General features: G+C 42.8%; 1 protein-coding gene across 4 annotated transcripts in view; it reads right to left on the reverse strand.

Annotated features, from left to right (window-relative positions):
* Ncoa2 (nuclear receptor coactivator 2) overlaps window positions 1-13,419 on the reverse strand; it is a 258,130-nt gene extending 244,711 nt beyond the window's left edge. For 2 of the 4 annotated variants that reach the window (XM_042665844.1, XM_042665840.1), the window contains exon 1: window positions 13,153-13,419. The gene's annotated coding sequence lies outside the window, so the exon portion shown is untranslated. Of the gene's footprint in view, window positions 1-12,802; window positions 12,880-13,152 lie in introns of those variants that run through there. The other 2 variants (XM_042665843.1, XM_042665842.1) reach the window with 2 other exon arrangements.
* Window positions 13,420-21,921: the final 8,502 nt, after the last annotated feature.

A 21,921-nucleotide genomic window follows, 5' to 3' on the forward strand; every position in this document is an offset into this window, starting at 1 on the left:
TTTACAGTCACATGTGGTGGTTCAACCCTCTAATCCTAGCTACTTGGAAGGCAGAGACTGAGGAAATGTGTAGTACAAGGCCAGCCCTGGCAAAAAGTTCTCAAGACTCCATCTTTATCAACAGCTGTTTATGGTGGCAAGTGTCTGTCATCCCAGCAATGTGAAGAAGCACATACAGAAGGATCAAAATCCAACCTAACAATAGCTTTTATGTTTGGGTTCCAATCCAAGTGAGCTCATCTCAAAAATAACCAATGCAAAAGGGGCTAATTTAGGGCTCAAGAGCACCTGCCTAATATATGCCACTCCCTGAATTCAAACTCCAGTTCCACTAATAATAACAATAACATCAACAACAATAATAGTAAATGTGTATTACTAGCGCTACTAGGAATTTATTAAATTTCTGCAGAATAAACATATATGATTATCTGACTTCCAAATAACAGATAAAATGTAAAAAAAAAAACTTATTAATATGTAATAGGGCATAAGGACAAGCAACACATGACACCACGAATTACAAAGCTAACCAGCTCTTCCATCTCACTTGTATATCTTCTCTATTAAAATATTCTGGTTGGGGCTGGGAAGGTAGCTCAGCGGTAGAGTGCTTGCCTTGCAAGCATGAGGCCCTGGGTTCGATTCCTCAGCACCACATAAACAGAAAAAGCCAGAAGTGGCGCTGTGGCTCCAATGGTAGAGCACTAGCCTTGAGCTGAAGAGCTGAGGGACAGTGCCCAGACCCAGAGTTCAGGCCCCATGACCGGCAAAAAAAAAACAAACAAAACAAATAAAATATTCTGGTTGATGACAGAATAGAAACAGATAACAGATCAATAGCTTCTGACTTATTCTGCAAATAAAATGTTCCCACAAGGAAAAGAATTACTATTGAAGTAGAACTTAGGGAAGGTTGAGAATATTTGTATGAGCGTTGTCACAAGCCTACATTAAAGCTGGGCAGTGATGGCTCATGACTGTAATCATAGCTACTCAGAAGACTAAGATCTGAGGATCACGGTTCAAAGCCAGCCTGAGCCAGGAAGGTCCTTGAAACTCTATTTCCAATTAGCCACCCGAAAACCAGAATTGGTGCTGTGGCTCCATGTGGTAGAGCACTAGCCTTGAGCAAAATGAGTGCAGGAACAGCGCCCAGGCCCCAAATCCAAGCCCTCGGAATACATTAATGTGTGGACTCTAAGGGCTTTACACTTTGGATACTTGTAGAACTTCATTATTTATCTAATGAGACAACGCTTTTCAAGTGATGCTTTCATTCTCTTTTTTATAGCTTCTTCAGTGGAAGTCTTTAAGTATTAACCATGGTATACTTTGTGTCTGATTTATTTTTTAAAATTTTATTGTCAAGTTTATATACAGAGCGGTTGCAGTTACATAGGCAAGGTAATGAGTACATTTCTTGTTGAACTTGTTACCCCTCTCATTTTTCTCCCACAATGTGTCTGATTTTATTACCTTTCTAAAACTACTGAATTTCCCAAGGTTTGTTTTTACCTTTTTCTCCTGTATACTACATACTCAGATTATTAATCTCTCTTCTCCCCATAGTGTCAAAATATTCTGCAAGGGAAAATTTAGTAAGTGGAGGTAAAACTTTCAGTTTTACTAAAGTGACAAAAGCCAAAATTTTAATTCTTTATTGTTTCTAACTTGAAGGTAAATAGATTTCTTCCTTTTCTTTTTTTTTTTTTTTTTTTGGGTCCAGTCATGGGGCCTGAACTCTGGGCCTGGGCACTGTCCCTCAGCTCTTCAGCTCAAGGCTAGCGCTCTACCACTTGAGCCACAGCGCCACTTCTGGCTTTTTTCTTTTTGCTTATGTGGTGCTGAGGAATCGAACCCAGGGCCTCTGGCATGCAAGGCATGCGCTCTACCACTAAGCCACCTTCCCAGCCCCTAGATTTCTTCCTTTTCTATAGAACATTTTTAAATAAAACCTGTAGTCAAGACATTAAGCAACCTAGTAATAAACTCTAATATGTTTGGATTTTTTGTGCTCATTGATTATTCCAGTGCTAACTAAGAAAACTCTTCAGTTTATGTCAAAAGAGTACTTCCTCAACGTAGAACAACTATGTTAGGCAAAATCAAAAAGCGTAAACTTTCACAATCAAAAGATGTTTGCAGGAGGCCAGAAAGAACACACTACTAGGTACAAAGGTTCATGCAAACAGCAGACAGAAAAGCTGGCTTCATGACACACTTACCCATTAGAGTTCAGAACTACGCTGAGTAGGAATTCTCATATTAGAAAAGGGATATTTTAGGAAGATCAGTCTAAGAATGACTTATAGCACTGAAAGAGGATTTATCAGTCCAAAATAATAGTTTAAAAATGAAGGTCTTGACAGTGTTCTATTGTTCTGCATATTGTGGAATAGAGAAGGTAATGAACATATGTATTTTCCAAGTTTAGTAAACTAGAAAGCATGTGCTCAATTTCCAGTGCACAATATTTTGGGCATACCTGTAGGACAAAATACAATCAAGACTGGCAAATGGAGAAGACCACTTTAGTTCCTGGTCTTTCTCCTTGATATTATACTTCAAAGACTGTATATCAAAAGTCCTAATCTGTCTTACTAAATTTCTGACGTAGTCATGTATTTATCTAAACCTTCTAAGAAACTATAAGTAGCTTATGCTAGTTGATTAGGAAGACTCCAGAAGGGCCTTCAGACTTATCTACTAGTCTTACTTGCTCTTGAGTGGAGTCATGCCCCTAATTCTTCACCAGATTTTTCAACAGAAAGAAAAATCCCCTAAATGCTCAGTTTGGTCATTCAGAGCATGGGTTGAAAGCTTAGGGGATCAGTGAGGCTTGAACAAGTAGGCAGGTATCAATCATTACTGCTATCCTGGCAGATCAGATGCAGATCAGAAAGCTGTAAAAATGAGACCCACACCTGATACAAGACCTACATAGAGACAAATATTGTGCAGGTGAGTACCAGGGACCTCGATCCCCTGTGACCCTATCTATCCACCATAGATCCTTTCCTTCTCTCCCTACCACAGAGTAAGTGTCTACTCACACACTCACTCTAACAACAGTCACAAGGTGAGAAGCAGGCCCTTTCTTAGTGAAAAGGTCATAAGCCTTGAAGGAACAAGGCTAAGGGGCCAAGTATACCCAGGCCCAGTTCCTTCCAGTCTGAGCTCTGGCTCTTCAAACTTAAAATGTGGGCTCCTTCAGCCTGTAGCTCTCCTCTGCTGAATGTTGTTTCTTTAATATAAGCAATGAGCAGAACCGGTGGCTCATGTCTGTAATCCTAGCTACACAGGAGGTTGAGATCTAAGGATCGCTGCTATTCAAAGCCAGCACCAGCAGGAAAAGGGCAGAAAAAGTCCCTTGAGACTCTTACCTCCAGTAAACCACTCAGAAAACCGGAAGTGGTGCTGCAGCTCAAGTGGTAGAGCTATAGCCTAGAGCTGAAGAGAGTAGGGCCATCGCCTAGGGCCAGAGTTTAAGCCCTACAAGTGACAAAGAAAGAAAATAAGAAATTAAGAAAGGAAGGAAGGAAGGAAGGGGAAGGAAGGAAGGAAGGAAGGAAGGAAGGAAGGAAGGAAGGAAGGAAGGAAGGAAGGAAGGAAGGAAGGACGGACAGACAGACAATGTTGCAAATTCATTTTTCAATGTCCTTCAATGTAACATGCTGCCTTTTGTAAAACTGGGGGAGGGGAGGATTTGTTTATTGTCAATACATATGTTCAGTTCATACTACGTATCACATTTTTGTATTATCTCTAATAGCTTAGTTTTCCACTCCCTCAGATTCTTAATTAAATATGCTACTTGCTTAAGAAGATAGCATGGCAGAAGGAAGACCTTCATGTGACTTCCATTTTTTTCACTAGATTATTATTTATAGAATCCATTTATTTAGAAAAGACTCTAGTGGTGAAGCATTTTTTTAATTTTTTTTTCAAGGAATTTTTCATATCACATTTGAATGGAAAAGCCTTAAGGAATTAAGACATTAATACGATTTAAGGCAGAAACAAGAACCCTATGCATAAATAAAATATATCTGAAAAAATGATTTATAGAAATTGAAAAATAATAAACTATGAGAAAACTCCAAAGAGGCAGCCCTTCTTAAGTCTCTGGAAATTCATTTGGTTACAGTTTTCACCAATCTTAAACTTTGTTAGTATTTTCAACTTAGACACTTTTGACTACTTGTATCTAATGGCCATTATTACGCCATTACAGAGTTTACAAAAATATCCTTACTGGGAGAAATGAGCTACATAAAACCTAAGAAGTATCACAACAGAAACTAGGTCCCATCTGCTGGACCACAATGCTGTACAAGTAACTTACTTCCAATAAATTAGCCAGTAACTAGGTATTTGTTGAGCCTGAGTAGCTCTCATAAGGAACAGCTCCTTTTTTCACTAAGTGCTGTTACCAGGAAAATGTTTGCTAAAGGGGCAAACTGTGTATCATACTCATACAGGTAAACTCTTCAGTGACAGTAACAAACTTCCTCTGTAATCTTAAATGTTCATTACCACCCATTTTCCAATTTTATGGAGGAAAAAGGAGCTAAGAGGAAAGACAAAAGGAAGCAGAAGAGAAAGAACTATAAAGAGGCAGTTAGATGTTGTACCATTATTTCTTCTTCTACCCTCATTTCAAAGTAGCAGTGAGCAGTTGCAGACTCGAGCCTAGTCTTAATGTGCAGCACATCATGTGCTGCACCCACAACACACTGACACCGCAGGTACAAGATGGCAGGTGGAAGACAACATTGCCTCAAACACCAGCAGAGCTACTACCTGTCTCCACAACTACCACACCAACTTCTTCAAGTTAATTTTAAGAAATTTGTGTTTTCCTGATGGTCACAATTTTAGTAAGGAGTTCTTTAATCCTTTTTTAGGAGTCTAAAAATATATATGAAAGAATTTCCCAGCCATGTTCCACCAATAACCACAGAATCAATGATCTATTAAGCACTGAATTTATTAATAATTATGTATGTGTATATATGTGTGTGTATATATGAGAGTTAGGGGTTTAGCTTCATTGTAGAGCACATGCTTAACATACTTGAGGCCCAAACACCACACTGAAATAAACACACCCCAAAATATATGTATGCATATGCATACCTCCTGGCACACTAAAATGTGTTTTAGCCAGGCACTGGTGGCTCATATCTGCAATCCTAGATAGCTACTCGGGAGGCTGAGATCTGAGGATTGAGATTTGAAAGCCAACCTGGGCAAAAAAGTTCATGAGACTCATATATCCAATTAAAAACATAAGAAAGTTAGAAGCAGAACTGTGACTTAAGTAAAAGAGTGCTATCCTTGAGCACAAAAGCCCAGGGATAGTGCCCAGATCCTGAGTTCAAGGAAGGAAGGGTAGGGAGAAGGAAAGGGATGAGGGGAGGAAAGGGGGGCAGGAGGAAAGGGTGACCCAGGTAATTATCTGAATTGTCCATTTGGCCTTAGTAGATGGCCTAGAAATGGCTCAAGTGAAAACATATGGTCTTTAAAGATATATAACTCAAATATTTTAATTTTTTTTTGCAGTACTAGGATTTGAACCCAAGATACACTTTCTACCACCACCACTTGAGCCATATGGTATTGCATTTTGGCCTAGGATTAGCCTCGGAATATGATCCTTCTACCTATCCCTCTATTATAGTGGTTTATATTACATCTAGCTTTAATTTACAGTAATTGAACTTTTTGACAATAACTGAAAGCTTTCCATTTTTAAGTTTATTAATAGAATTAGAAAGTTTAAGATAAATATTTGATATTCTTAAAAATGCTACTTAACACCAAAGACAGACATTTCACATTTAAATCATGAACTTAATTCATAAGCAGGAATGATCTGCTAGAAAAGGCAATCCTCATTTAGATGGCTACTTCAATGGTTAGAGTTAGCAACAACAGGAACTTCCAGAACCCACTCGCATTCTCCCATTAAGCCTGGAAAAGTTTAGGATCACATTTCATATGAACACAAATGAATAATAAAAAAAAATATATATCATGGCTTTTCTCTTCATCTGTGATAACAGGTCTTCATCCTGACAGTTGAAATATTAAAAGGAATGTATGCAGATCCTCACATATGCATAGGTGAAAGAGTTCCCTGATAGCTCTCCTGACTCCCTGCAAACAATTGAGCAGACAGAAGAATTCCACAAATAGCAGAGCAGAAGTCAGATGACTGAATTCATTATCAGCTTTCTTTCAGGGCTACAGTATCTCAACACGACGTCGTCCATGTTTCACAGAGTACAAAACACCTGCAAAACAATGGGCACACAAGAGGCACCAAACAGTTCAACTTAAAAACATTAAATATGTTTTAAAGAAATAAGAAGCAGTCCAGTCTATATCTGTATCCCTGCCCCCTCTAGTGCCCCCTCAATCTTCCGCTTATCTCACCAAATCTAGTTTTCTCCTGTGAGAACAATAGGAAAGGAGAATATGTGTTTGCAAAATGCACTCGTACCCCATTCCTTCCATTTGTGGAGAATTACTGATCTATGCCATTTTAACAAACTATTAATGAGAGATTAACAGCTAACAAGAAATCAGGTGAAGGGACCAGGGCTTAGAGAACAAGGGCTACCTGGGTTCAAATTCCTCTTCAGTACTCTTAACTGTACAACATTTGGCAAGTTACTTGGAGGCTCTGTGCCTCTGTCCCCCAAAATGGAACCTAGAAGAACCCAAGCTAGAACTTAAAAGAAGGATGCTACCAGTAATATTTCACAATACTATAGTGAGAAACATGGGAGAATACTATAAAGAAACCTGGACTCTGCAATATGTTTTTAGTAAACAATAAATGTTAACTATTTTACTTCACTGCAGTTCTTGCTTCTGTAAAGTTAAAAGAATCCTGCAATATTGAGAACTGTTAAAATCTGGGATGAAGACTAAAAAAGGCAGAGACTGCTTATACCTTTCAAATTCTGACAAGGTACACACCCATCCTGAAGCAAGAGTCTGTGAGACAGATACCTGCTGACATAACTTGTAGGACTAGAACTACTCAAAATAAATTAACTCATCTTTTATAATAAACTGAAATAGACTGAAAGCCTTATAAAGTTCCACAAACTGTTGCTTTGTCAGATTCCTAATAAGACCTTCTCAGACTTGCCTTTTCCTCACTCACTGATCAAAGTTCATTTCACCCTTTCCTAAACTTTTGCCCATAGGTACAGTGATCTTATTTATCACCTCTAAACTTTAATCTCCTGGAACTACTTTCATGGCAGTGGCAAGAATGGAGCACATGCCAAGACAACACTGCTGGCACTCATTGGTAGTTGCTATTGTCATTATGGTGTTATTCCCATTACTCTACCAAAACAGACATTGTTGTCAAGATCAAGAATGAGCTACATCTAGGAAAACTGGCAACCGTGGTAGAACACCTGTGCAAAGCTGTGCACAGGAACTTTCCTTCTCTTGGAAAGCTAGGGTGCTGGGGCACAGCATAAAACCCAAAGCAGCACTAATGTACAGGCAATCCAGTGTCCGAACATGGCATTGACATGCTGCCCTATCACCTTCAACCAACTGGAAAGTGCCTCCACAGCCACACACAGCAGGGGACTTTTGGACAGAGGGCACAATTCTATTTCAGAGGAAATCAAACAAGCAATCCTAAATTATCTGTACTTTTATTAAAGGAAATCTAGTTAATTATAAGCTAATCAGTCAAGGGAACAGTTAACCACTTTATATTTTAAACATTATAATCCTATTTTCAGGAAAAAAGATAAACCCATCCTCAATCAAAGCAGACTTTGTTGACATTTCATAACCAAAATTATATACACACATAAAAGAATAGATCTTAAGTACCAAAGCAAGTTGAAATTAAGGCACACATATCCCTTTCCAATTTCTCCCACATGATGCAGAGAAGGAAGGAGGGGGGGGGGGCAGTTAGTGTAAGAGAAAGGAGGGAAAGAGAAGGGAGAAGGAAAGGAGAAAGGAGAAGGGAAGAGAAAGAAGGGGGAAAATCATTACCCACTTTACATTCTCTCTTCAACAGCTAGATTTGTAATGCTTGGTACTAGTGGTTAATAACATCTACTTGGGAGCCCCTTCTTAACATTACTTAAAAGTGTAATTATGTATCTAAATGTCTCAAAGGCAACTAAGTAAAACACTACCAAAGGTTTCCAGTTCATTTAGTTCTCTAGAAATTTCCAATCAGAGAACTAACTGAATGTTGTCCAAGAATCAACATTTCCACAATTGCATTATGTCATCACAGCCAAAAGAAGACAGAAATGTGGTCAATGATCACTATTTTGATGGGTAAACACATAAAATCTTTGCCCTAAAAGACAAAAGTATTATTTTCTATGAGCAAACATCTAGACTTTTAATTCCAATGACCTTCAAAGCAGTTTACCTTTGTAAGATTTTCACTTCTTTTCATAATCAGCTTACAACCACTAGGATAACTACGCAATCTTCTAAAATACAGACGTTATCTCCTCACCTATATCTAGAAATTATTTATAAAGTATGTGCTTATGTTGTCTTAATTGAGTAATGTGCATGCTGTTCCATGCAATTCCTAAGCCAGTCTAGAAGTCTTTAAAAATGAAAAACAAATACTAAGAATGTCTTTTCTAAAACAAGGCACAGAAGTTAAAATGAAGTTGAGAGGAAAAGGGAGGGGGGGTTCCTGTTATTGTATGTAAGTACAGTAAATACATCAATGTAAATATAGTATTATTTCAATAGGATTTTGTAAAAGTCCTGATAGCTAATTTTATGATTTACTGCACTAAAAGACTAATATCTTAAAACAATGACTTACTTTCTCCCTCTAGTTCTCTTCATTTAAAATTAATAAAGCACTTAATAACATAGTGTCAAACAAAACTATAAACACAAAATACTAAAAAAAAAAGAGTAATTTCTTAAATAGTAGTTTTGTGATAAAGGTTTTAAATAGAATTTCAATCATGGCACAATAATGCTCAAAATAAAGACCGATTTGCATATTAATCTTATAGAAAAATTGCATAGAGAGACCACTCTTTTGTTTCTACTCAACATCATAAGGACAACTTAAAATAACTGGTTTTAAATCCAATACAACAGAATTTTTTTTCTTAGAAAGTCAAGCTATCAACTTATGGATCCCATTTCAATCTGATGTGCTTTGGTCTAGCTAAGTACTAAATCCTTAAGTATAGAGGATGAGTAATGGAAACTTGCTCACAGAAATTTGGACAGCTTCAACAAGACAAAACTATAGAAAAAGCCAACTACAGAACATTACCCTACTCTCCACTCAAACCAAAACCCAAGACCTTTAACATGCCAATACAATACTTTCTAATACTGACACCTAAATTATATTTGATCAAATAAAGGTTCAACAAAACACAAAATATTGACTACCCAAAAAACTATCAGTTCATAATTTCTAAGCTCTCTTCTATATGCTGTGTTAAATGCTTTGACATCAAAGAAATCTCTTTTAACATGAAAATTCTCAAGAGGAAGAAGGCTCAAACCCAGTCTGGGAGAACACAATGGAATCACAGCTGACATGCACATCTTTTTTGAGATGATTCCATATGCTTGGGAAATTTTTCCCTCCTAACCAGGCTCATTAGAGGACTTGCTACTCTCTGCCACTAAAAATCTGATGATAGTTTCAAGAACTGCTGTAGAGAATGAAGTGAAATATTACTTTCAAGCAGACAGGGGAGAAGAAAGGATATGCATCACAATGGCCATCACTAACTAATGAGGGAGTGAATGCTGTCAAACTTTGAATGCTGTTTAATTTACAATTCTACCTACTTTAGTTGGCCTAAATAAATACTGCATCTTCTGTTTTAAATCTTCTATCACTGAAAAAACAACTTAAAGAACTATAGCAAGTGAATACAATTAATATATGTAGACATGAACATTTCAAATTATACTGGGTTGGGTATTCATATTATAAATTTGAAAATGGTATACAACAACAGAATACTGGTGTTTAAAGTGACAGTCTCCAGTCTTCTTGCTTAGTAACTTAATATTTACAAAATCTTGAGAAGCTGATATAAATAACATAAATATCATGCTCATAAAATAGTTTTTTTAAAAATTCCCAATTGAAATTCAGAAGATACTTGTCCCCAAAATGAATGGACTCATTTTTCAATCTAACACTATTCCTCTTTTAAACTCCCCATTATGCTATAGATTCCAGTTGGGAAAAGAAGTGTTGCTGCCAGGGTGTACTCATCCCACCAACAAAGAGCAGAAGAAGCTCCTCGCACGCAGAAATCCTAGAGGCAGCTGCTGTCTTTTGAAGGGTATGCTAATTCAGCAGAGTAACCTGTGATCCTCAAAGAGCACCACAAACCTACCCTCTGGGTTCCTCAAAGTCAACTGGCAAAGTCACTTCACTGAACCCAACAGTAAAAACAACCAAAGATGTCCCCTGACCGCGTATAAACAAAGTGTCCACATGCGGTTCCCATTCAGTAAGTGTTTAAGACGAAAACTAAATTATTTTTAAGAATCTTTTGTGTGGGAGTAATTTGGCAAACTACGTTTTACCCAAGTGTTCCCCCCCCCCCCGTGGACAATTATTCTTCGACTAGCTTTTTGCTCCTTAAATACCCACGGCTCAATGTTTCCTTGAGGCTTTGATTCCGAACTTCATTTTGTTTACCCAGGGAAGAGGAGGGAGGGGGAAGGAGAGGGAGGGAGGGAGGGGGAGAGGGAAGGGGAGAGGGAGGGGGAGAGAAAAGGGGTAAGGGAAGGGGTGAGGGAGAGGGAAAGAGGCAGAGAGAGAGGGAGAGGGAGGGGAGAGGGGGGGGAGAAAGAAGGGGGAGGGGAAGAGAGGGGGCAGAGAGAGACAGAGAGACAGAGACAGAGAGAAGGGGGAGCATACTATAAATCTCAACTTTTTTTTTAATGACATCCCCCAAATGCCTTATTTCCAAATGCATTTCGGGAACCGGCGGTCCAATTAAACAAGGAACCGGCGAAGCCTTGACAAACAATGATGCTTTACGAGCCCAATCCGCACTTGACGTAAGGCGACCTATGCCTCCATTCTCCGGGTGCCCTGAGAATTTCATTGTCCGGGTGCCCGAGCAGAGCTGACACGGGGGTGGGCGGGTGAGTCCCAGGAGCCCCGGCACCCAAGCCTGCCACTGAGGTTCAGATCACCATCACGACGACATATGCCATTTTAGAACCGACCGGGCCTCAGGAGTTCCTGCCACCTCCTAAAGTGGCTTTAGACTTCCAAGAGTCCAAGACAACGCCTCCGGCGGCACGAGAAAAATACAGTCGCTCGGGTCCCTCCACACCTCTCCCCAAGCCCGGACCCATGATGACACACAACCCTACAGACCCCGGAGCAGGAGGACTGGGGATAGACAAGAGCAGAAAGCTCTCGGCGTCTCCATGACTCCCCCGCCCCGCGTGCAACTCTGCTGTAACTGGTCCGCACAAACCCCACCCCCTTCCTTCCTCCGATCCCCACCATTGGCTTACCGACACCCGGCAGGTCGGTTCCCCGCCTCCGATTGGCTCACTGCCCCATCCGTCAGACCCAGCAAGATTCGGGTCGGTGGGAGGGGAAGGCGTTGGAGGAGGTGGAGTGGGAGTAGGATTAGAGGACGAGGTGGCGGAGGAGGGTGTTCGGGCTCCGTCTCACGTTTAGGAAAGTTTCCCGTACCGGTGACGGACCCACAGGCATCAGCCCCAGCCCAAGTCGCGGCCGCAGAAGACGCTCCGGTGGCCGATTCCCGCCCCTCGGTCCCGCAGGCCCCGGAAACCACTAGGGGGAGGGGAAAGAGGGAGGGACCATGGAAACAGGGACCGACCCACCCCCGAGCTCGGAAGAGGCGCCTCCGGGACTCCCCGGAGGGGCGGGGGCGGGGAGCTCCGCCCGCAGCCGCGACCCCGGCCCCGCTCCCCCGCAGCCCCCGGGGTCCTGGGGTGCGTCTCAGGCCCCCATGACTGAAGCGAGACGGCCCGAGGCGGGGAGGAGAAAGCTCCCGCCTCGCGCCGCCCCCCACACCCCATCCCCGGGCCTGTCCCTTCAGGGGCGGCGAGAAGGGGGGGAGAGAAAAGGGGGCGCTGGCGAGCCAACCCGGAACCTCCCGGCCCGCCTCCCGCCCCCGGCCCCGGCCCCAGCGCGCCGCCGGCACACACGCCCGCACCCAGAAAGTTAAGTCAGGGGCGAGCCCAGCTCGGCGGCGCCGCGGCGGCCCGGCCCCCGGCTCCCCGCCCCCACCGCGGCCCGGCCCGGCTCGGCCTGCGCGGCCCCAGCGCGCCGCCGCCCCGCCCGCCGCAGCTCCTTCCCGTCGGCTCGCCCGCCCGCCCGCCCGCCCGCCCGCGGTGCCCCTCGCCCCCCACCCCGGGCGCTGACACGGGCCCGGCGGGCCGCGGCCCCCTCCTCCTCCGCCCTCTCCGTCCTACCTCCCCTCCGCCCCCCGCGCCCCGGCCGCCGGCCGCTCCTGACGCTCCGCTTCACCTTCACACACTCACACACACTCACACCCGGCACTTCCCGAGCGCTGCTCCGACGCCAGGCTCCCACCCCGCGCTGCGGCCGCTCCTCGCGTCCGTGAAAAGAATGCACCACCTCGGATTCACCTTCCCGGCGCTGCCCCCCGAGGGTGGCTGGAGCCTCGGCCCGCGCCAGCCCCGCGCCGACCCAGTCGGGTGGCGGGGACTCGCTCCTGCGGGCGGGGGGCCGCACCCGCCGTCCCCGGCCTCCCCACCGCTCCTCGCCGCTCACCTCTGCGCCCGCGCCACGGCTCGCAGCCTCCGCCCGCCTCGCGCTCCGGGACTCGTCCCCGCCAGGGGCTGGAGCGCCTCCTTTCTCTCCCGGGGACTCCGAGTCTCCCCGCCGCTTCCCGCCCTCCCCGCCCCACACACCCTCCCCAAACCCCAACTCCCCGAGCTCCCCTCCGCCGATGCAACTCCCCGTTCTCCGCACGCTCGGCTCGGGGCAGCGCTGCCCGCACACAACAGCGCGCACGGCGCCGCCGGGCTGCGCGCAGGAAGGGCAGTCGCGGCCCGGGGGTGGGGACGCGGCGCCCCCCGCCTCCCGCCCGCCCTCGTGGCCCCCGGGGAAGGCGCGGTTACCGGCTCACGGTCGGTCACGCCGTCAGGTGCCGGCTGCCGTCGGCGCTGACCTTCGCCGCCCAGGCTGGGGCTGAGACTGTGGCCGCCATGTTCCCGTGTTAATAACTGCTGCCTGGTTGTTTATTTCAATGGAGATCCTCCCCCAACCCTCCGCCTCCTCCGCCGCCGCCGCCGCCGCCTCGGCGTCTCCGCACTTGCGGAGAGACACAGACCGCGCGAGCTCGCGAGCAGGGGAGGGGGCGCGGAGCTGGCCGGTCCCTCCCACCGCTCCGGGCCGCGGCCGCCGCCTGTCACCACGGAGAGCGCGGGGCGGAAACTTGCCGCCCGCGCCCCCGACCGGGGAGCAAAGGTGGCCCGAGGCTGCTCCCGGGAGACGCAGAGCCCGCAGGCGGGGTCCGCAGCATCTCCGCCTGCGGGGAGGCGGGGGGGGGGTCCTCGGGGGAAAGGCAGAGGAGCGGGATGGGGAGTCCGTGGGTGACTGTGGCCGAGCGAGGACGACCTGAGGGCGACTGGAAGTGCAGGCAAAGTAAACAGGACTCCATGCGAGGGCAAAGGGCAGTGCCAAAAAAGAAAGCTAGCAAGTGGCACGGGACGGGGACCGTGGGTTTGCACACCACGGGGACGGCTCCCCAAGACGATGATCGAGGAGACCCAACTGTCAGGTTGGCAACCCCGAAAGGAGCCTTTAGCCCCGCGCTCGGGGACGGGCTCCCTGCTGCCAGCACCCTGCGCCCCTCGGGCGCACCTGGCGCGCGCGCGCAAGAGCACAAACGCGACCCAGCCTGCTGAGGCTCCCTGGAGGCGCCCCTCGGCGGTCAAGTGGTCAAGTCCCTCGGCTCTGTCCACGGCCCGCTGCCCCGAAGCAGCCCGACTCAAGAGGGGATGGAGAGGCGCGATTGTGGGCGATGAGCTTAAAGGGGTGCGGCCCCGCAATTGCTTAATGAAGCTAATGCTGCACACAGGGCTTCAATTAAAACCTAACCTGGCCGAGCGTTTCCCCCCACACTGTAAGGACACAAAAATGTGTTTTTCTTTTTTCATTGGGAAGTTCGCTCCCAACCTCAGCAGAGAATGGCAAACGAGGTTAGATATAATTAGTTGAACGAAAAATGAGCAGCGTTTGTGTAACCACAATTTCTCAAACTATGAAAGAATCATATTTCCTTGTTTTTCATATTACAACGAGAAGGGTCAATGTCACTATAGATAATAGTCTTTATTCAAAATGTTAAAATAAGGATACAGGTTGACCCATTGTAACAATGAGATGTACAAGACACAATGTTGAAAACGAACTTTACAACTGGGTGGCGGGGAGGGAGGGGAGGAGGTGAAGAGGTGGGAGGGAAGGGATGGTAGAGGGAAAACAAGGGAGGTAACAATGCTTGATAGGAAATGTACTCATTACCTTACCCATGTAACTGTCACCCCTCTGTACAATATTTTTACAATAAAAAAGTAAGTTGTTAAAACCTAAAAAATAAGTGTTCATTGAGCACTTACTGTTTGTCTGGCACTGTGTTGCAATTTACAAGTTTTAACTCTCAGCCCTCAAAAAATAATTTTATATACTTTACAATACACACACACACACAAAGCTTGAAGTGATTTTCGTAGGGTCATGCACATGTCAAGCAAGGAGAAGATAAGAGCCCAAGTCTAGTGAGCTCAGGCCTTTCATAACCTTTTCAACCCCCCGACTGTGGGAATGGCACCAATTTGAGTAAAGTAAAAAAGTGCCTAAATATGACTAGAAAATGTTAGCACTGGGAGAGTAGAAGAAGAATGCAATTGGTTAGACCATATATTGTCAGTTTTCAATTTTTTAACTTAAACTAGCTGGAATAGCAGAATTATGCTCCCTAAAAACAAAGTATTCCCAAAACTTGGTCTTGGAAATAGAAAATGGAGAGGTTCATTTGTTGGTTGTGGGGCTTGAACTCAAGGCTTGGGTACTGTCCCTCAGCTTTTTCAGCTCAAAGCTAGCACTCTGCCACTTTGAGCCACAGCACCACTTCCTGTTTTCCTGTTTTGTGGTTAATTGGAGATAAGAGTCTCACAGACTTTCCTGTCCTGACAGGCTTTGAACGGGATCCTCAGATCTCAGCCTTCTGAGTAGCTAGGATTGCAGGCATAAGCACCTGTTCCTGGCACATGGAGTTTTATAGCCTTTATCTTTCATTAGTACTACTCTGTAATGTTCTTGCAATGAAATGCTACTCATGTGACATCTATCCCATTTCTCAGATTTTTGTCCTTATCCCCAACTGCACATTATCAGAAGAAAAGATTCTTCCTGCCCTGAACTGGTGACTCGTGCCTGTAATCCTAGCTACTAAGGAGGTTGAGGTCTGAGGATCACATTTCAAAGCCAGCATGAAAGAAAGTCCACAAGACTCTAATCTCCAATTCCAGAAGATTAGATGTGGTGCTGTGGCTCAAGTGGTAGAGCACTAACCTCGAGCTGAAGAACTCAGGGACAGCATTCAGGCCCATAGTTCAAGCCCCATGACTGATAATAAATAAATAAATAATGTTCTTCCTGCTTTTTCCCCCTCCTGATTTTTGGTAGGAGTCCAGAGTCCATCAGTCCTGCCACAGTAGATTTAACACTTTTAAAAACTATCCATGATGTCTGTGCAAACGACTTCCCATTATATTGCTGTATTACTCAGTAAAACTTCTACTGAATGCTGAAGATACAGGACTGTTCCAACAATAAATAAATAAATGCACAGAAAATCTGACAGCATAGTACAATGAGTTCCACATTCAGCTGCTACTCAGTTGTGTTGAACCTGGAGAAATCGTGTAGCATCTAATAGCCTCTAGGCTCCCTCTTGTACTAAAGTTCTTTATATGATCACCTTAGCTATAAGTTGCTCAGGGCCTAGGAATCTTTTTTTATTTTTTTTTGGGGGGGGGGTCCAGTCATGGAGCCTGAACTCTGGGCCTGGGCGCTGTTCCTCAGCTCTTCAGCTCAAGGCTAGCGCTCTACCACTTGAGACATAGTTCAACTTCCGGCTTTTTTCTTTTTGCTTATGTGGTGCTGAGGAATTGAACCCAGGGTCTCATGCATGCAAGGCAAGCGCTCTACCACTGAGCCACCTTCCCAGCCCAGGGCCTAGGAATCTTAAGTTATTATTTGTATAAGCTAGAGTACCTAACAAAAGGTTGTATAAGGTTCATTGATGAATTGGGTTCATGTGAGACCACAAATAATTTTTATTAAAGCTATTCATAATTATTAGTGAATTATCACTGTGATCATGTAAAATAAAAAGGGTTAAAAAGAAAGAAAGAAAAAGGGTAGTGTTGAGCTCTGGTGGCTCACACCTATAATCCTAGCTACTCAGGAGGCTGAGATCTGAGGATCACAATTCGAAGCCAACCCAGGCAGAAAAGTCCATGTGAGACTCTTATCTCCAATTTACTCAAAAACCAGAAGTGGTGCTGTGGCTCAAGTGGTAGAGCGCTAGTCTTGAGCACAAAGAGGCTCAAGGCCCAGGCCCCTGAGCCACAACTGACAAAAAAAAGCAGGGTGGGGGTTAAAGTTGATTTAATGACACAAAAGAAAAAGAAAGAAAAAATATAGTAACTAGGTGTATAATCAAAACAAAATGACCCCAAAAGGAAAGAATGTGGGTGCAAATCATAAAAAAAGAAGGAAATTATTGAAACTTAGTAGAAGCAGAAACAACAGATCATGGATGTATGAGTCAAACTAAAGTATCAACAGAATCATAAATACAGCATGAAATATAAAGAAGAAAATGATAAATTGTGTATTAAAATATAAGAAAAACCAGGTCAGGTGCCAGTGGTTCACAGTAGCTACTCAGGATGCTGAGATTTGAGGATTGTGGTTCAAAGCCAGGTCAGCCAGGAAAGTCCGTGAGATTTTTATCTCCAATAAACTACCAAAAGATGAAGTTGGAGCTATGCCTCAAGTGGTAGAGTGCTAGCCTTTGAGCCAAAAAGAAGCTCAGGTTCAGCACCCAAGCTAGCACAAAAAAATAACTAGAAAAGAATATAAGAAAAATCAAAAGAATATACAAGAATTTCTGGGTTTGTCTGCCCTCAATTTTCAAGGTAGTTGCTTTTGTCATACATAGGCTACATAAAAATGAGAGATTCTATTGCTTTTTTCTATTAACCTGCTAACATGCATCATAATACGGTGAAAGTAAAACAGGATGGTAAAAAGCTATAGAAGATAATATACGTGACAAGCAATGTGCTTTGTTACTTACATGTCACTAAATATTGCAATTTCTTCATATGTATAATTATTGGAACTTAAAATAGTGTAAATAAATGTATGCAATTAGCTATCATGTTCTTTACACATATTTAAGAAAATATTATGCTGGCAAACATTCTCAAATGCAAAAGCAACAACTTTATTAAAAACACAATCATTACTTTAACTCCCATTTCCTACATATGGAACAGGAAATGGTTCTCTATTTTCCCCATTTTTCTTTCTTCCTGTTATAGCTGCTAAAACTTGCAAAAATAGTAATTATTTTCCAGCACCAGTGGTTCATGCCTATAATTCTACCTACTTAAGAGACCAAGACTTGAGAATCATAGTTCAAAGCCTGCCTCAGAAATAGGTCCATGAGGGTCTATGTCCATTAACCAGCAAAAAGTTAGACTGGAGGTACTCACAGTGGTAGAGTGCCAGCCCCTGAAGAGACACAGCTGAGTTCAAGCCTAGGTACCAGCACAGACACACACACACACACACACACACATACACACACACACACACACACACACACACACACACACACACACACACACACCACATTTATTGCACTATCCAGTACAATGAAGTAAGAAAATAAGAAAGAAAACAAAACCATCTTTATTCATTGATGAAATGATAGTGCACATATAGCTGAGCTCCAGTGACTCACACCTAGCCACTCAGGAGTCTGAGATCTGAGGATTACAATTCAAAGCCAGCCAAAGCAGGAAAGTCCATGAGACTCTTATTTCCAATTAACCACCAGAAAACCAGAAGTTACACTGTGGCTCAAGTGATAGAGCACTCTCCTTGAGCTCAGAGTTCAAGCCCATGACCTCCCCAAATAAAATTCAAACATATCTATAAAATACTAAAATTACTTAAATTAAGAATATAGGATAGCGGAGTGCCAATGGCTCATGCCTGTAATCCTAGTTACTCAAAAGGCTGAGACCTGAGGATTGAGGTCTCACTGGTAATCTTATCTCCAACTAACCACCAAAAAGCTGGAAGTAGATCTATGGCTCAAGTAGCAAAGGGCAAGCCTTGAGCACAAAAGCTCAAGGATAGCACCCGGTCTGAGTTCAAGTCCTAGGGCTGGCACTATATACATACACATACATACATATACATATATAATTTAAGGTCAAAACTCAGAAGGCAATTATATATCTATATGTAAGTAAGAAACAATTAGAACGTGAAAATTTTAAATTTCATTCACAAGGGGAAAACTGGGAGAGAGTGAATGGAGGGGTGATATTGTCCGAAAAGAAATGTACTCATTACCTGACTTATGGACCTATAACCTTTCTGTACATCATCTGTATAAGAACAGTAAAAAAATTCCACTCATGAAAGTAAAATAACATCAAATATTATAACTTTAATGAAAAAATGTACAAGATCTCTACCCTGAAATTAGAAAATTACATATAGAAATTGGCAAAGTCTGGTTAAAAGGAAAGATGGGTAGACTCAAAATTAAGATACCTGGTCTTGCCAAATTGATCTATAGTCAATAATGTTACCGTGTAGACCTGAAATCTCCCCCAAAAGGTTTATGTGTTGACATCTTGGTTTCCAGCTAGTAAATCCAATCATTGAGAAGATCCTCTTAATTCTTGGAAGGTAAAAATCATCTTGTTCCTAATCCCCCCCACCCCCATTTCCTCTCTGTGTCTCTGTGTTTCTGTGTCTGTTTTTCTGTCTGTCTCTCCCTCTCCCGCCCTCTCTCTCAGCATATGAAGACAGGAGCCTTTCCACCACATGATGCTCTGCCTCACAATAGAATCACAAACAATGGGGTCAGCCAACCATGGACTGAAACTTCTGAAACTATGAGTGAAACAAATCTAAATTCACTTAAGTTGCTTAAAGTAGTTGTCAAGGTAAAGAAGCCTAAAACAAATGCATTACATTCCCAGCAGGAGACAGGTAATAGTGGCACACAACTGAAAATCCTAGTTACTTGGGAGGCTGAAAATGAGAGGATCACATTTCTAGATCAGCCTGATCTGAGATTCATCTCTATTGAAGGAAGCTAACCGTGGTGGCATGTACCTGTTATCCTGGCCAGCACTGAAAGCCTAAAATACAGGTAAATGGTGGTCTAGATATGTACCTGGATAGGAAGTAAGACCCCATCTCAAAAATAACCAGTAGAAAACAGGGCTGAGGAGTGACTCAAGAAGTAGAGCACCTTCTTAGCAATTAGGAGGCTTTAGGTTCAAGGAGGCTTTTAAAATGAAAATTGAGAAGTTAATTCTCAAATTTATGTAAAAGTTTATATTATCTAGAATAGTCAAGACAAATTAAAGGAGCACAATTTGGATGGCTCATATTACTGATTTTGATACTTAGTTTAAAGCTACATTCATTAAGACAGCGTGATACTGGCTTAAGAATAGACAAATATATCAATGGAACAGAATGAAGAGTCTAGATATAGACTACCAAATTTATATACAACTAGTTTTGTATTAAGCTGTCAGAGAAATTCAATAAAGAAAGAAAAGTTTTATCAATAAATAGTGCTAGAACAACTAGATGTCAAGCTGGAGAAAATGAATATTGACTCCCCCCTCACACCATACAGAAAAATGAATTAGAGATGGATCACAGGCTTAAAAGTTAAAGACAAAACTATAAAGCTTGTAGGGGAAAATGGGACAATAAATATTGTTACAACTTTGGAGCAGGCAAAAGAAACATGTTTTTTAGCAAAACAGAAAGAAAACAAATGATACACCAGATTTCCCTAATCTTAATTAAAAAAAAAAAAAACTAATAAAATTCTCATTCAAAGAAAAGAAAAGAGTTGGTAAAGTGGCTCAGTGATAGAGTGCTTGCCTTGTATGCATGAGGCCTTGGGTTCGATTCTTAAGCAGAAAAAGCCAGAAGTGGCCTTGTGGCTCAAGTGGTAGAGCGCTAGCCTTGAGCTGAAGAGCTAAAGGACAGCACCTAGGCCCAGAGATCAGGCCTCACGACTAGCAAAAAAAGAAAAGAAAAGAAAAGAAAATACTAATGCCCAGTGCTGGTGGTTCATGCCTGTAATCTTAGCTACTCAGGAGGCTGCAATCTGAAGATCATGGTTTGAAGGCAAAGTAACTAGATTCAAGATAGAGAACACTTCCACACTGATAAGGTAAACAGCCAAGTGACAAAATGTAATACAATACAAAACAAAAGCCACCTGTACATCACTTTGCAGCACTATATGAACACTTAGTAAATGTAGAAAAGATGCTCAGGGTCATTAGTCATCAGAGAAATAATGCAAATTTAAACCACAATAGATACCACTTACCCACTATAAAGGCTTACAATACCAGCTGCTAGAGAGAATGTGGAACAACTGGAGCCCTGGCTCATTGCTGGTAGAATTACACAACCACTTTGGGAAACAATTGACACTTCCTCAGGAAGCTAAGGATGCCTGATTCTACCCAACAATTCCCCTAGGTATTTATTCAAGAGGCATGAAAACTTGCCTCAAAAGACTGCACATAATGTTTGCAGGAGTATTTTGTTTTTGTTTTTGTATGTGTGTGTGTGTGCCCATCCTGGGGCTTTAACTCGATACCTGAAGACTGTCCTTGAGTTTTTGTTTTACTTAGACTGGCTCTTTACCACTTAAGCCACAACTCTACTTCCAGCTTTTTGCTGGTTACTTGGAAAGAAGAGTCTTAGGGACTTTCCTGCTCAGGCTGGCTTTGAATCTAAATTCTTAGATCTCTGCCTTCTGAGTACCTAGGATTACAAGTGTGAAACACCATTGCCTGGTTAGGAGTTTTATTCATACTAAAGAAAACATGGAAACTAATTCCATCAACAGGATAAGTAGAGGTACAAAGTCTTGTATTCGCATACAATGAAAGAATACTCAACAATAAAAAAGGAACAAATCATTGTTTTATGCATCCATCTGGATATGATCTGACATATGCACTACAATAGCAGGCAGAATGAGTACAGTGGTAAAAGTTAACAGAGTGGTGGAGATTGACTGGAAAGAAAGAAGAGAGTTTTCTGTGATGAAGAAATATTCTGGAATGATAAATACTGATCTGGGAAGTGGTTACAGTTGACAATGGTTTGTCAAAATTTATTGAGATCTGGCTTAAGATGTGTGCCTTTCAGTTTGTTCACCGAATAAAGTACTGCTGGCATTTTAAAAAATGGAATAAGAAGGAAGTTCCCCAATGTAAAAACTATGTATATACAAAAAACTTTGGAACAAATGTCAAATGTCGTATTAAATGATGGAACAAAAACAGTTTCCCCTGAAATGCCCTTTATTATCATTTGTATTAAGTATTGTACAGAGGTTCTAACCAATGTGATAAAGAAAAAAAGTATATAAATTAGTAATATAAAAACAAAACTGTTATTCAGATGGTATGGACATTTATGTAAAAAATTCAAAAGAACCTATAAACTATTTAAAAATAGTATCTCTGGAATGTAAAACAGTATGCAAAAAATCAATTGAATTTTATATTAGAAGCAAT

This window comes from Dipodomys spectabilis, unplaced genomic scaffold, assembly GCF_019054845.1.
Source record: "Dipodomys spectabilis isolate Male_0828 unplaced genomic scaffold, ASM1905484v1 ptg000015l, whole genome shotgun sequence".
Lineage (NCBI taxonomy): Eukaryota > Metazoa > Chordata > Mammalia > Rodentia > Heteromyidae > Dipodomys > Dipodomys spectabilis.